We start from the raw sequence: 13213 nt of genomic DNA on the forward strand, positions 1-13213 counted from the left end.
TCGGGACTTTTTTGTCCTCTTCTTTTGTTTTCTTTTTTTTTCTTGTGTATGTGTCTGTGTGTGTGGGGGGTGGGGGGTGGCTGCAGATATTAAGACAAGGGGGGTTATAAGATAAATAATGTCAACAAGAATATGTTCTCACAGTTCCTTTTTTGCCTCTTCCCAAAGACAAGATTTCCTCATGGGGTTTTAGATTACAGCCAAGTAGTCAGACACTAGACATCTTCCCATAGACACCACCCTACACCCCTCCACCCCCACTCCATTCTGGAACTCCACAGCCTGCAGCTAGTTTTATTTTAACCTTGTCCTCGCAAGTTCAGTTGAGCTCCCTTTCCTCTCTCTTATCCGGCATAAGCCCTCCTCTCCAATGGGGCATGCCAGGAAGGTGGATTGGATCCTTGTGGTAGGACATATTATCCACTTATGTTAATGGCTCCATACAAAGGACCTGCTTTTTCTACTGCTAGAAAAGAATAGAAGGTCTATGTTTTTTGTAGTATCTTTCAAGTTTTTTTTTTTTTTTTTTCACCTGAAGGGGAAATGGTTTGAAGCAATACATACAGGTATCTATGAGGATAGACAATTATATAAGGATTAAATGCTATGAAGTCATGTGTACATGTATTGCATGTGGATGTACAGATATGAATGAGGCCACACATGGAAGGATACTGTCTGTACTCTCAGGGGTCACTGAGGTCAGGTGTATTACATTCACCCTGTGGTTGCTCTGAAATTGCCCTCCAGTGTCCATGCTACACAGACAGCAGCTTGCAAAACTCGGGCAAGTGGATAGGCAGGGCAGTAGAGGCCACAGCACACACAGTGCACAGTACACAAAGCAATGTGTAATGACATTCAAAAATAGCGTACCCTACAAAATTATCCAGACCCTTCATAAATATGAGCAAATAATTAATATTGATTCTAAGGCCAGGTCCCGCATGTGAATTTGTTGTTTTGGGTTTTATATGTCAATCTTGAAATATTTTGATTCAAATCATAAACAATAATTATAGTTATTTTAGATTATTATTTACCACCTTTCCAATCTAGACAAAGCACAGAATTATCTATAACAGCCATTTTCTCAAATTACATTAACTCAGTTTATTTCAACTATAAAAGTAGATACAGCAACAGGATTTCACATACAAGGCCATACATGTCTGGCAATGTACTGAAGTTTTATAAAATATATTTTTGTATTTTTCACTTTATATCTGTAAAAGCAGGTGAAAATCCCTTTCTTATTTATCACATTAAAACAAAAAAATTAAGTCCAAAAGCTACTGGCATAATATTCACATTAGTGCATATATAATAAGCGGGTATAGATGGATGGATAATGATATAGTAGGGGAGACAGGGGCACACACTAACACGGGGCATGTTTAAACATGATAACTTTGGATAGCTGCAAGTAAGAATGATGTATTTGTTCACACATATGTCTAATAGCAATACATTTCTCATGTGTGAGTGAGTGATGGGTTGATTTGAAAACGTCAAGATATTAACAAAAGTGTTTTTTAGCACCATGGGATTTTTTTTTTTCACCGAAGTGTTTTTCAATTAATTAATGTTGTGTCATTAAACCACTGTCTTGTGGTTTGACACATGACATTAGTAAGCAGAAACTTTGAGCCATGTAAGAGTATAACTAGCATAGTGTGGGGCACATTATAACACATTGTTACAACATGCCCCCACCTATTATAAATGCAGCCCCAATAACTTTTCATGCATCCCTGTATATTATATGTATGTCATGCACTTATTCTATCCTATATAGGATACTACAGACAGTAGTGGTCGACCGATATGGGTTTTTCAAAGGTTGATGCCGATATTTAGAGAGCAGGGCGGCCGATGGCCGATATATAATGCCGATATCATGTTGTTGTTGTTTTTTTTTGCATCTGATAAAACAAGACAATTTAATAATAATAACAAATAAGACACAAAATTGCTGAACTTAAATGAACATTTACTTAACACTAATGTTATTGTCTGCATTGTCTCTGTTTGCTTAAGTAGGTCTGCACTCTGTCTGGAGTGTACTTATTTTAAATAATAAAATGTATCAACTAAATAAATGTCCACAGGTAATCAAAAAACTAAACTTTGTAAAAAAAAAAATTATGAATGAAAAATAAAAAGTTTTAATGCACTTAACAACATCATTTAGAAAAGACGATGGTGATTGAGGAAATTTAAGCAAACATTTATAGCAGGGTGCATGAGAGTTATAGTACAGGGCTCGAAACTAACTTTTTCACAACCTTCCCAAAACTTTCCCGAAGCAAATTTTTGTACGTTTGTTGACAGACTCGGTTACAAGCCAAACAGCCAATCTAAGCGATCAAACACATTAAAAAATAATAACTTTGCTCACTCGCATTGCACAGCCTGCTCATATGATCTACCAAGTGTCTAGAGGTGACAACAATGTGATAGAGCGTTGATTCTGTCCAAACACTTCATTAAACACTGTGACAAATTAGCTTGGTGTATTGAAGCACAGACAAACACACACACACACACACACATGCAGAGGGAGAGAGACACGCACACTAGTGCAGAAACGTTATGTTAGCTAGAAGCCCATAACCTTCGTTCCCCAAAATGTTTGTTGGCAAGTTGACACACATAATACACACAGAGGGAGAGAGACATGCACACAAGTGCAGAAACGTTATGTTAGCTAGAAGAAGCCCATAACGTTTGTTCCCCGAAACGTTGTTAGCAAGTTGATAACGTTAATGCTAGCTTTCAAACTCCTGTTAACGTAAGCCCACTTGTTCAATCGAGGCTATCGCTAGGCCATTATCAAATACAACCGACTGTAACTAACGTTGGGTATCTTATAACTATCAAACCAATCGCTTACGGTAGCAGATTGTTGACTTGAGACGAGAGGAGAGGTTCATCAATCCTGTCTTCATCCTCTGCCTCAGCTGACAGCAGGTGCTGCTGGCTTTGCCCACTTGACAATAGTTCTGCTAGCTGGCTATTAATGTTACTCTACTGCTGGCAAACTTTGCACTGGAATGATCATGTATATGAGTGAGCGCCATTGATGAAGAAAATAATGTTTATGTAATGTGCTTAACAAAGGCAGACCACAGGCTCAACAACAATAAAAGGCTTCACAGTTACACTTGCTTACTATCCCACAACCATCCCAAATGACAAATCTAATAAATGTTTTACAACCCTGGGGATGCCATACAATAGTTTTTCGAGCCCTGTGAGCTAGTTTAGCTGGTTGAAGGCTTGATAACGTTACCATTACAATTCCCAACTAAAGTTATTTGCATATTCTCACTAAAAGACTGGAATCAATCTAATTATACAGACAGTAAACACTGTATATGTTATTAAGAGTGGCCAATTAAATATATTGAGTTTTGAAAGCTAGGAATTTAAGTCTTAGCGTTTTCTCTCAGGTACATCCAGCATTGGCACGTTTCCCACTGTTCCACAGCACCCACTGACGTCTGCCCGTAGAATGGCAAAATTGACACAAGGGGAAGTGCTAACATCGTTCCAGAGCAGCCACACTAACAAGGCTGCCTGCAGATGTGTCTGCAGACATTTTTTGTTTACGGCCTTGTGAGCGCAGGTATCGGATGCCGATTATCTCAAAATGACAGATATCGGCCCGATTAATTGGCTGACCGATTAATCGGTCAACCACTAATAGGCAGAGAGCACTAGCTCTTATCCATGTCTTTAGAGACATTCATCACATGCTAATGGTAGGTGTCATATGGGGTTAGTTAAACAAAAGGACAGACCAGGGCTGCCCAACCCTGTTCCTGGAGATTTGTCGGCCATTTCAATCCTAATTTGGCACCTGATTCTACTAATTAGCAGCTCAACAAGATCTATATCCGTTGAATGAGGTGTGCTTTGGCCTGGAATGAAAACCAAAAAGATGGTAGATCTCCAGGAACAGGATTGGGTAGCCCAGATATAGACCTACACGAAAAGTATCACACCCTTTCCTAACATACTGCAAAAGACTGAGTGATGTGAAAAAAGTAAATATAAAACAGAGCTTTCTACTGCATTGTCCTCACTGGCTGTAAGCTTCCAGTGTCCTGAGGGAATTGTACAACCATTTCAGAAGCAAAATGGCACCAAAAAAAATCAGTGCTTTTTTGTATTGGTGAAATGAAATGTCATTCCTTTTTTTTTTTTCTTGATTGTGGTGTATTTCCTTTTTTTAAAATTTTACTTAAGTAAACAAAGACAAACAAAACAAAAGGGCAGAGGAGGTAACAAAGTCATAAAATAAAATGACCTAATCAAACCGGAACAAAACAGAAAAAGAGGAAAGAAAACCAATAATCAAACAAATGGGAGCATGGGTGTGGCCGGGTCCCCCAAAGGTTGGGCGGGGAGTCATGGGGGCCTGGGTGAAGCCAGGTCCCCGGAAGGTCAGGCGGGGGGAGTCTGGGGAGATCCACGGGGAAAATCTGGAGCTCTCTTTCGATCTTCAGGTAGATCTCCCCCGAGTTCGCAATCAGCCCCTAGCAGGGTGCGCCGGAGGGGGCGGGGGCCACACCGCGGAGGGAGAGGGGGGGAGGAAGGCGCCGAGCGAGTGAGCGAGAGGGAGCGCACGCGCCTGCAGCACCCATGACCACCATTACCATGTCCTCCAAAACTCTTGATAACAACAAAATAGTAATGAAAGTAATAACAATAATAGCAACAAAAATAACAATAACAGCAACAACAGTACAAATAATAAGTAATAATGATATTGTTACAAGAAGTGATAAGAGCAGGTTAAAGGAAGAGTGCATGAGGACAACAAAACAACAACAAAAAAAGAAAGAGGGAAGTGATAGATTAGAGAATGCTGGGAGGGGTCTGAATGTGTGTATGTTAGTTGGGTGTAGGTGTGTGATGCCTGTGTGTGTGCAAGTGTATGTCAGATTCTAAATTTGGTAGGGATTGTGGTGTAGGTATAATGGCGGATATGTGTATGTGAATGATGGTGAGCATGTTTATTGTGGTGGTTTATTGTTGTTTATTGTGGTATAAAGATGTGGAGAGTGGGCATCCTTGCCTAGTGCCCCTGTGCAAAGTAAAGCATTGTGATATTAGTCCATTGGTGGTGATTGTGGCCATTGGTGATGTGTACAAAATCCTCACCCAGTGGATAAATTACACTTCTTTTAGTGTAGAAAATAAAAATTCCCAATTTACTTTATCAAATGCTTTTTCTGTGTCCAGTGAGACTATGGCTGTTGGTGAATTTGTGTGAGATGTGTAATGGATTAGGTTAAATAGTCTATGTAAATTGTTAAATGAGTGTCTTCTTTTAATAAAACCAGTTTGGTCTGAGTGGATGATAAATGAAGTAACTGTGTCGATTCGTGATGCCAGGGCTTTGCTAACGATTTTTGTGTCTGTGTTAATGAGAGAAAGGGGGCGATAGCTTGATGGGGAAGTGGGTCTTTATCGGGTTTTAGTAAAAGAGAAATTGTAGCTGTGTTCATGTCTATGGGAATTTTGGATTTTTGTTTAATTTCAGCAGTTAGTCTGTTGAAAACAGGAGCTAGAATATTCCAAAAGTGTTTATAGAACTCAGCAGGGAAACCATCAGGTCCCGGTGATCTATTGTTACATGAGTTTGAGTGCGTTGTGGAATTCTGTTATTGTAAACGGTTTCTCAAGTGTATTTGCTTGGTCTTCAGTAAGTTGTGGTAAATCAATATTGGTTAGGAAAGTGTCAATGTCTTCTTGGCTTGGTTTATGTGTTGATGAGTATAAGTTGGTGTAAAAATCTTGGAAAGTCTTATTTATTTCCTCAGGTATCTGCACGATCTTCCCTGCTGAGTTCACAATTGTTGAGATAGTTGTTTTTTCTTTGTTTCGCTTGATTTGATTGGCCAGGTATTTTCCAGATGTATTACTGTATTCAAAATGTTCGTGTCTGAGTCTTTGTGGGAGGAATTGAGTTCTTCTATTTGTGCGTTCATTAAACTGTAAATTGTATTTCCGTAGGTCATTCTGGGTTTGTGCTGTGGGGTTATTTGCGTTGATGTTCTCTAGTTCTTTAATCTTTTGTTCTAAGTACGTTTCCTGTTCGTTGTCTTTTTTTTCTTGTGAGTGGAACATGATATGATTTTTCCTCTTAATACCGCTTTCCCTGTTTCCCAAAGTAGTGATGGTGCTATTTCCGGTGAATCATTTATTTCAAGGAAGAAAGCCCACTCTCTTTTAATATAATTATCAAAGTCGGGGTCATCAAGTAAGGATGTATTAAGTCGCCATCTGTTGGATGGTTTGCGAGAATGATTGATATTCCAGGTGAGTGAGACGGGTGCATGATTTCTAATGGCAATGGGGTGTATTAGTATATCTGATATTTTGGAAATAATTGAGTTACTGGTTAAAAAGAAGTCAATGCGAGAGTAGGAGTGATGGACCGGTGAAAAGAATGAATATTCTCTATCAGTCGGGTGTTTTAATCACCAGCCATCGCCAAGACCAAAATTACTCATGAACTGTTTAATTGTTTCTATGGATTGGCAGTTGCGTGTACTGTTTGAATTGCTAGATCTGTCTAAAGATGGGTTCAAGACTGTGTTGAAATCCCCTCCGATTATTATTGGGGAGTCAGACAGATTGGAGAGAGATGTAAAAAGGTATGAAAAAAAGATGAGTCATCTTTATTTGGGCCGTAGATACATGCAATAGTAGTTGGGCTGTTGTGTATTGTGACATTTATTATGATAAATCGTCCTTCAGGATCTGTGATGGTGTTGTTGTGAATAAATGAAATGTCATTCCAATTGTGGGAAACCCCTGTCGTGACATCATCCCGATTGTTATGCCAGGCCCTCTAAAATGTTTTTTCACATGGCTAGAGCAGTATATGTAGTTTTAACAACTAAATTTTACATGTAGATCTTCACTAAGATCTTGTCTAAAATGTGGTATAAAGCAAATTAGTTTTATGAATGGGAGTTTTTTCTGATTATGATAAAAAGAGGGACATGTGCCTTGTCAATTCCTAGTCCCCAACAACTAGACTGCTGCTGTCAGTGCAGCTCCCGGGCAGGGGTGGACAGTAACAAAGTACATTTACTTGAGTACTGTACTTAAGTACATTTTTTGAGTATCTGTACTTTACTTGAGTATTTATTTTTTTGGAAACTTATGACTTTTACTCCACTACATTTGAAAGATAAATATTGTACTTTTGACTCCACTACATTTCTATCAAGGTCGTTACTCGTTACTTTGAAGCATAGCTTTGAAGTCAGCAGTTGAATCTTTTTTTTTTCTTTTCTAAAATGCGATTGGCCACACGCTGTGTTCCTCAAAGGAGAAAAACCAATCACAGTAGCCTACTCCTGCTACCCTGTCGGTCAAGTTCAAAGTGCTTGCTTGTTGCACCAGTGATTGAACAGTTCAATTTGAACTTGGCCGTGATAATGATGGCGACGGCAGAAGATAAGGACGATTCTTTGCCACCTTGGCCATATCTCAAGTCCATGTTTGAGATTTGTGAAATTCAAAAAGATTCATATTGTTTTAAATGTTTGCTCTGCTTACCGCACACAAACTACATCGCTGCATTCAAAAACTCACCGTCCAACTTGAAAAAGCATGTCGAGCAGGGGTTAAATTTGGGGTGGACGCGGGTGGATGGCGTCCACCCACCTTTGGTAAATAAATAAATAATTTTGACCGGCAGTTTTACAAATAACTATGACAATCCAGTCCATTTTTAGTATGCTCCAGTCCATGTGTTCCCCCTAGCCAGTTACTCACTCAACCAATCAAAAATCCGAAACAAAAAAAAAAACTCAGGAGGAACAGTCGTTGATATTTAACAGAGATGAGTTTAGAGGAAAGTTTTGCGCATCACCAATTTTCAGCTCACCAGTCGCCGCTGGTTTTATTTTGTTTCAATTCAACAGTTTAAGAAAGATGGATAAAGGAGGAAGAAAGGGAGGACAAAAGAGGAGGATGACCGATAATTTTTGCGGGTAAAAAAATTCTCAGCATTAATGACACTCAATAAACTTGAAATATTTTATGTAAAAGCTTGCATCAATAGTATACATTCTTTTTCAAACATTGTTTTCCTTAATTACAATTAGGTGCACAATACATTAAAGATACAACTATTTTGAGCTGAGACATTGATTGGTTTGTACCTTTTTTCACCCACCTCCCACCAGATCTCAGGGTCCACCCACCTCCCAAATCCCAATTTAACCCCTGATGTCGAGGTATGTAAACGTTAGCTAACGGTAGCCCGTTTGCTAATTATGAAGTTGTCTGAGCTTTGGTCAGATGAAATTTTATGGAATTTGAGTGAAGGGTCATCCAACTGTTTCACATTTCAGGCAATGCTATCTATCATGTGTTGCTATCTAATAACAGTAAAAATGCATCAGTAAATGAGCTTCTGTAAATGCATCGTAGAAACAATACAACAGTGCGTTGGCATTAAAAAGAAGATGTACTTTTGAATACTTAAGTATTTTTAAAAGCAAGTACTCCAGTACTTTAACTCAAGTAAAAATTTGACTGAACAACTTTCACTTGTAGTGGAGTAATATTTGACTAGGGGTATCTATACTTTGACTCAATTAATTGGGTTGTGTTCTTTGTCCACCACTGCTCCCAGGGCTATTACATGTTTTCTGGTGGCTTTGAGAGACAAGCAGGGGAATTGTGTCTGAGATTTCTAAACAGGGGATATAGTAGTACATTACTGGAGGACTACTTAGATCGAGTGCGTAATATCCAACGCTCTAACCTTATGAGCCGCGGAACACGAACTGCAAACACAAACACCCCAGTAACAGTTGTCTCTACATTTGGACACATATCTGACCCACTGAAAAATGTTGTGCGGCGTCATTGGCATATTTTAAGCAGTCTCCCAAACGTTGGCTATGCCTTTCAAGATCCCCCGCAATTTCGCTACAAAGGGGCTCCAAATTTGAGAGGGTGAAACGAGTATCCGGTACGGTTAATGTACTTTTTACGAGCACAAGTACCATCCGAGTAAAATGTGCCAATATCTGTACTCGTGATAGGCCAGCCACACACGAAGCTCCTCCTCTACACAGAGTCTATACAAAGTTCACTGCTGCTGCGTCACACGACACAATCTTGCCATCGCACAGCCACTCTGTCCGCAGCGATCTATTATCTATTGTCATATATTTTCAATAAAATAGAGTTTGCAATTCTCATCAACACATTATTCTCACCATAGCTAAACACACATTTACTGGACATTCACACCTAAGCACATATTACTGATTACAAACGGATATTTCTAGCTTGCTACAGTGGGGCTAACTAGCCAGTTAACTAGCTGCTACAGTGGGGCTAACTAGCCAGTTAGCTAGCGACTACATGATATAAGCATGTACTTGTATTTCCTAACATTTAGCAATCTCATACACACACCCTACTAGCATCATTGACATTCTAGTATTCTTATACATCCACTGTATACTTTGACTCGTATATTAAAGTAATAATCTCGAAGATTTTCATTAAAATAAATTTCTGTTAAGTCACTATCTATCGCTGAATTAGGTAACACAATGGTGATTGAGCCTATTATTATATTAATTTATATTATTATTATTATTATTATTATTTATGATTATAGAACTGGGTGTCTGTGGCGACATTCCCGGGAAAAAATCATAAGCGGCGCATAGTTAGTGACGCGTTTTCCATCACCCATCAGTGGTTGGTCCGCCAGAGATGGTAGGCGGACGCAACAGGCTTGCTCTTCAACTCACTTGTGTGTGAGCGGCGTACTGTTTTTTCAGAGTTCAGATCTATGATTTGCAACGAGACTGGATGCAACTTGCAAAATTCCAAGACGTCTGATTGTAAACGTTCTAAAACTGCACTTGGCGATTTGACAAGGTGGGTCTTTTGAGACCCTAGTCAACAGCTTCAGACGCTCTGCTACTAACCAGTTCACACCGCTGCAATTTTCTCTGCAACATTCTAAAACCGTTTTGTCTCGTTGTGAATCATTGATCAGAACTGGCCTTAACGTTACCATTATTTACATTGCCATCAAGTTCATCAATATATTATAATGATCGGAATAAAGCCGGAATATAGGTGGAGCAGAGCCGGGTCTGATTTCTGTGTAAATACGTCAAACTGGAGAAAACTAAATAAAAAAATATGACAGTATTGATTAGCGTTGTTATTATTTTATTACGCTTCCTCATGTTCCTTCAGCCTTGATGCCCTTTTTTGATGAAATCTCCTTTGTTTTTGTTTTATTCTTCTTGTTCTGATTGCTAATTTAACACCCAGCTCAGCTTTATTCTCTAAAAGTTTAGCTAGCAAAACCAAAAACACCAGGGGTAACATTTTGCAAGGCAGTTGTTTCAAAAATATCACAACAATCATTCACGAGAAAGACTATGTTTATTGTGCACGAGATGCACAAGCCACAGCGAAGCCTGAAGATTCTTCTCTGCAGTGTAAAGATGTTCGTACCGGGCAAAAGGTGGATAAAGAACGTCTGTGGAAATTGATCATCACTAATTGTACCCATGGTCTGCTACAGCATTTTAACCTGGCTCAGCATTGTAAAGACAGCGTAAGTTAGCCTAATGTTAGACAATTGTTACGTGCCATGTTTTTCTTTTGTGTGGACTTCCCTGCCTTCACCTGTCAGTCACCATCCACCAAGTCCCACCTTCACCAAGCCCCACCCTCCGTGTCAATTCTGGACAGCCAATCAGAACTCGCCACATCTACTATAAAAACCCCACCTGTTTGTAACACTGGATGTCTGACTGTTTGCTCTGTGTTGTGTATTTGACTATGTATGTTAACCACTCACTTGAACTTGTCTTGTTTTGTGTACACTTCCAAGGCTTGGGACAGGTAAGACTGGGGGCTCCTGTACATATGCCCGTAGGCTATGTTATGTATAGATTCACTAGTCCTTAGGGGTGATTGCCAACCAATTGTGTTTTCAGTCTGCTAGTTAGAGTAGATAGGCCTTTTGTTTGTGTACTTGATACACTCGATTAGTTTACTCTCTAGTTTAGCTAGCTTGTTTTTTTGTTCTTTTGGCAACATCCAGTGTCCGTTGACCCTGGTAATGTGTGTCTGGGTTGTTGTATGTCTGGTAGTTTGTTGCACCTTTTTTTTGTTTGTTATCACAGTAAACACCCGTGCACTGAGTTGCTGCTTTGTCTGTGTTTTTTTGTTGTTACCATATCTACAGCAATAACATCTCCCGGCTATTAACATCAAGTTACATACCCCATGCACCCCTAAACCCATGGGGTCGTAACAACAATGAATGAGTATGTACATCACGTTACTTTTATAACAACCATTTTTTATTCAGTAAATAGTAAGTGTTATAGTTACCGTGGCCCAGGTGCCAACTGACTGATGTCACACAGACGACACTGTTTGGAAGTTGGGAAGTGAGGTCCAAAAACGCACCTGCAATTACCGCTTCTCGCCATTGGTACTGCCAAAGAGAACGAAACTGAAATCTTTGAGATTGTAACTTTAAAGTTCACATTAAATAACATGAAATACAAGTATACTTTGAATAGGTAACGGAAGTACAAATGAAAGGACATTAATATCAAGTATATTTTGAATGAGTATATTAAAGTATGAAGTAAAATTCAAGAAATTCAAGTGTACTTGAAGTACAAATAAAAATCAAGTATACTTTGACAAAGTATATTCAAGTATAAATGAAAAGATAAGAAATTCAGGTATACTTTGAATAAGTATACTGAAGTACAAATAAAAATCATGTACACTTTGAATAAGTATATTCAAGTATAAATTAAAAGACAATAAATACAAGTATAATTTTCATAAGTACACTAAATTACCAGTATAAGTATTTGAAATTTAGTATACTTTTTAAAAGTACACTGAAATACAGCTTAAAGTTACAATCTCAAAGATTTCCATTTCGTTCTCTTTGGCGGTACCAATGGCGAGAAGCTGTAATTGCAGGTGTGTTTTTGGACCTGACTTCCCATAGATCCAACCGGATCCAACCAGTGTCGCCTGTGTAACGTCAGTCAGTTGGCACCTGGGCCACGCCAACTATAACACTATTTACTGAATAAAAAATGGTTGTTATAAAAGTAATGTTATGTACATACTCATTCGCTGTCTAACATTAGGCTAACTTAAACTGTCTTTACACTGCCGAGCCGGGTTAAAATGCTGTAGCAAACCTGGGGTAGAATTAGATATGATCAATTTCCACAAACGTTCTTTATCCTTTCCCTGGTATGAACATCTTTACACTGCAGAGAAGAATTTGCGGGATTCGCTGTGGCTCGTGCAATTATGCATCTCGTGCACAATAAAGTCTTTTTCGTGAATGATTGTTGCGTGATATTTTTGAAACAACTGCCTTGCAAAATGTTACCCCTGGTGTTTCTGGTTTTGCTATCTAAACTGTTCAAGAATAAAGTTGAGCTGGGTGTTAAATTAGCAATCAGAACAAGGAGATTTCATCAAAAAAGGGAATCAAGGCTGAAGGAACATATGAGGAAGCATAATAAAATAATAACAACGCTAATCCATACTGCCGTATTCTTTTATTTAGTTTTCTCCGGCTTGACATCTTTACACAGAAATCAGACTTGGCTCTGCTCCACCTATATTCCGGCTTTATTCCGATCATTATAATATATTGATGAACTTGATGGCAATGTAAATAAAGGTAACGTTAAGGCCAGTTCAGATCAATGATTTGCAACGAGATGAAACGGTTTTAGAATGTTGCAGAGAAAATTGCAGCGGTGTGAACTGGTTAGTAGCAGAGCCGTTGCCTGCCCTGGGGTCTCACCAGACCCACATTGTCAAATCGCCAAGTGCAGTTCTAGAACGTTTACAATCAGACGTCTTGGAATTTTGCAAGTTGCACCCAGTCTCGTTGCTAATCATTGATCTGAACTGGCCTTTAGTTAGCTACACTGCAACGTTGCAGCAATTTAAGGTAGCATTGCATTTGAGAGACGGTTTGCGAGGTTGGTACCGGTCGGTAGCGTTAGCTAGCGTTTTTTCTAATTGTTAGCTGACATTAGATTGTGTTAATTACATTAGCTAGCTAGCTAACGCAACGTTACCTGATATGAGAGATGGATACTGTGCGCAACGTTGTCTAAACTAATGTTGTCTTTCTTGA

This window comes from Anguilla anguilla, chromosome 5 (assembly GCF_013347855.1).
Source record: "Anguilla anguilla isolate fAngAng1 chromosome 5, fAngAng1.pri, whole genome shotgun sequence".
NCBI lineage: Eukaryota > Metazoa > Chordata > Actinopteri > Anguilliformes > Anguillidae > Anguilla > Anguilla anguilla.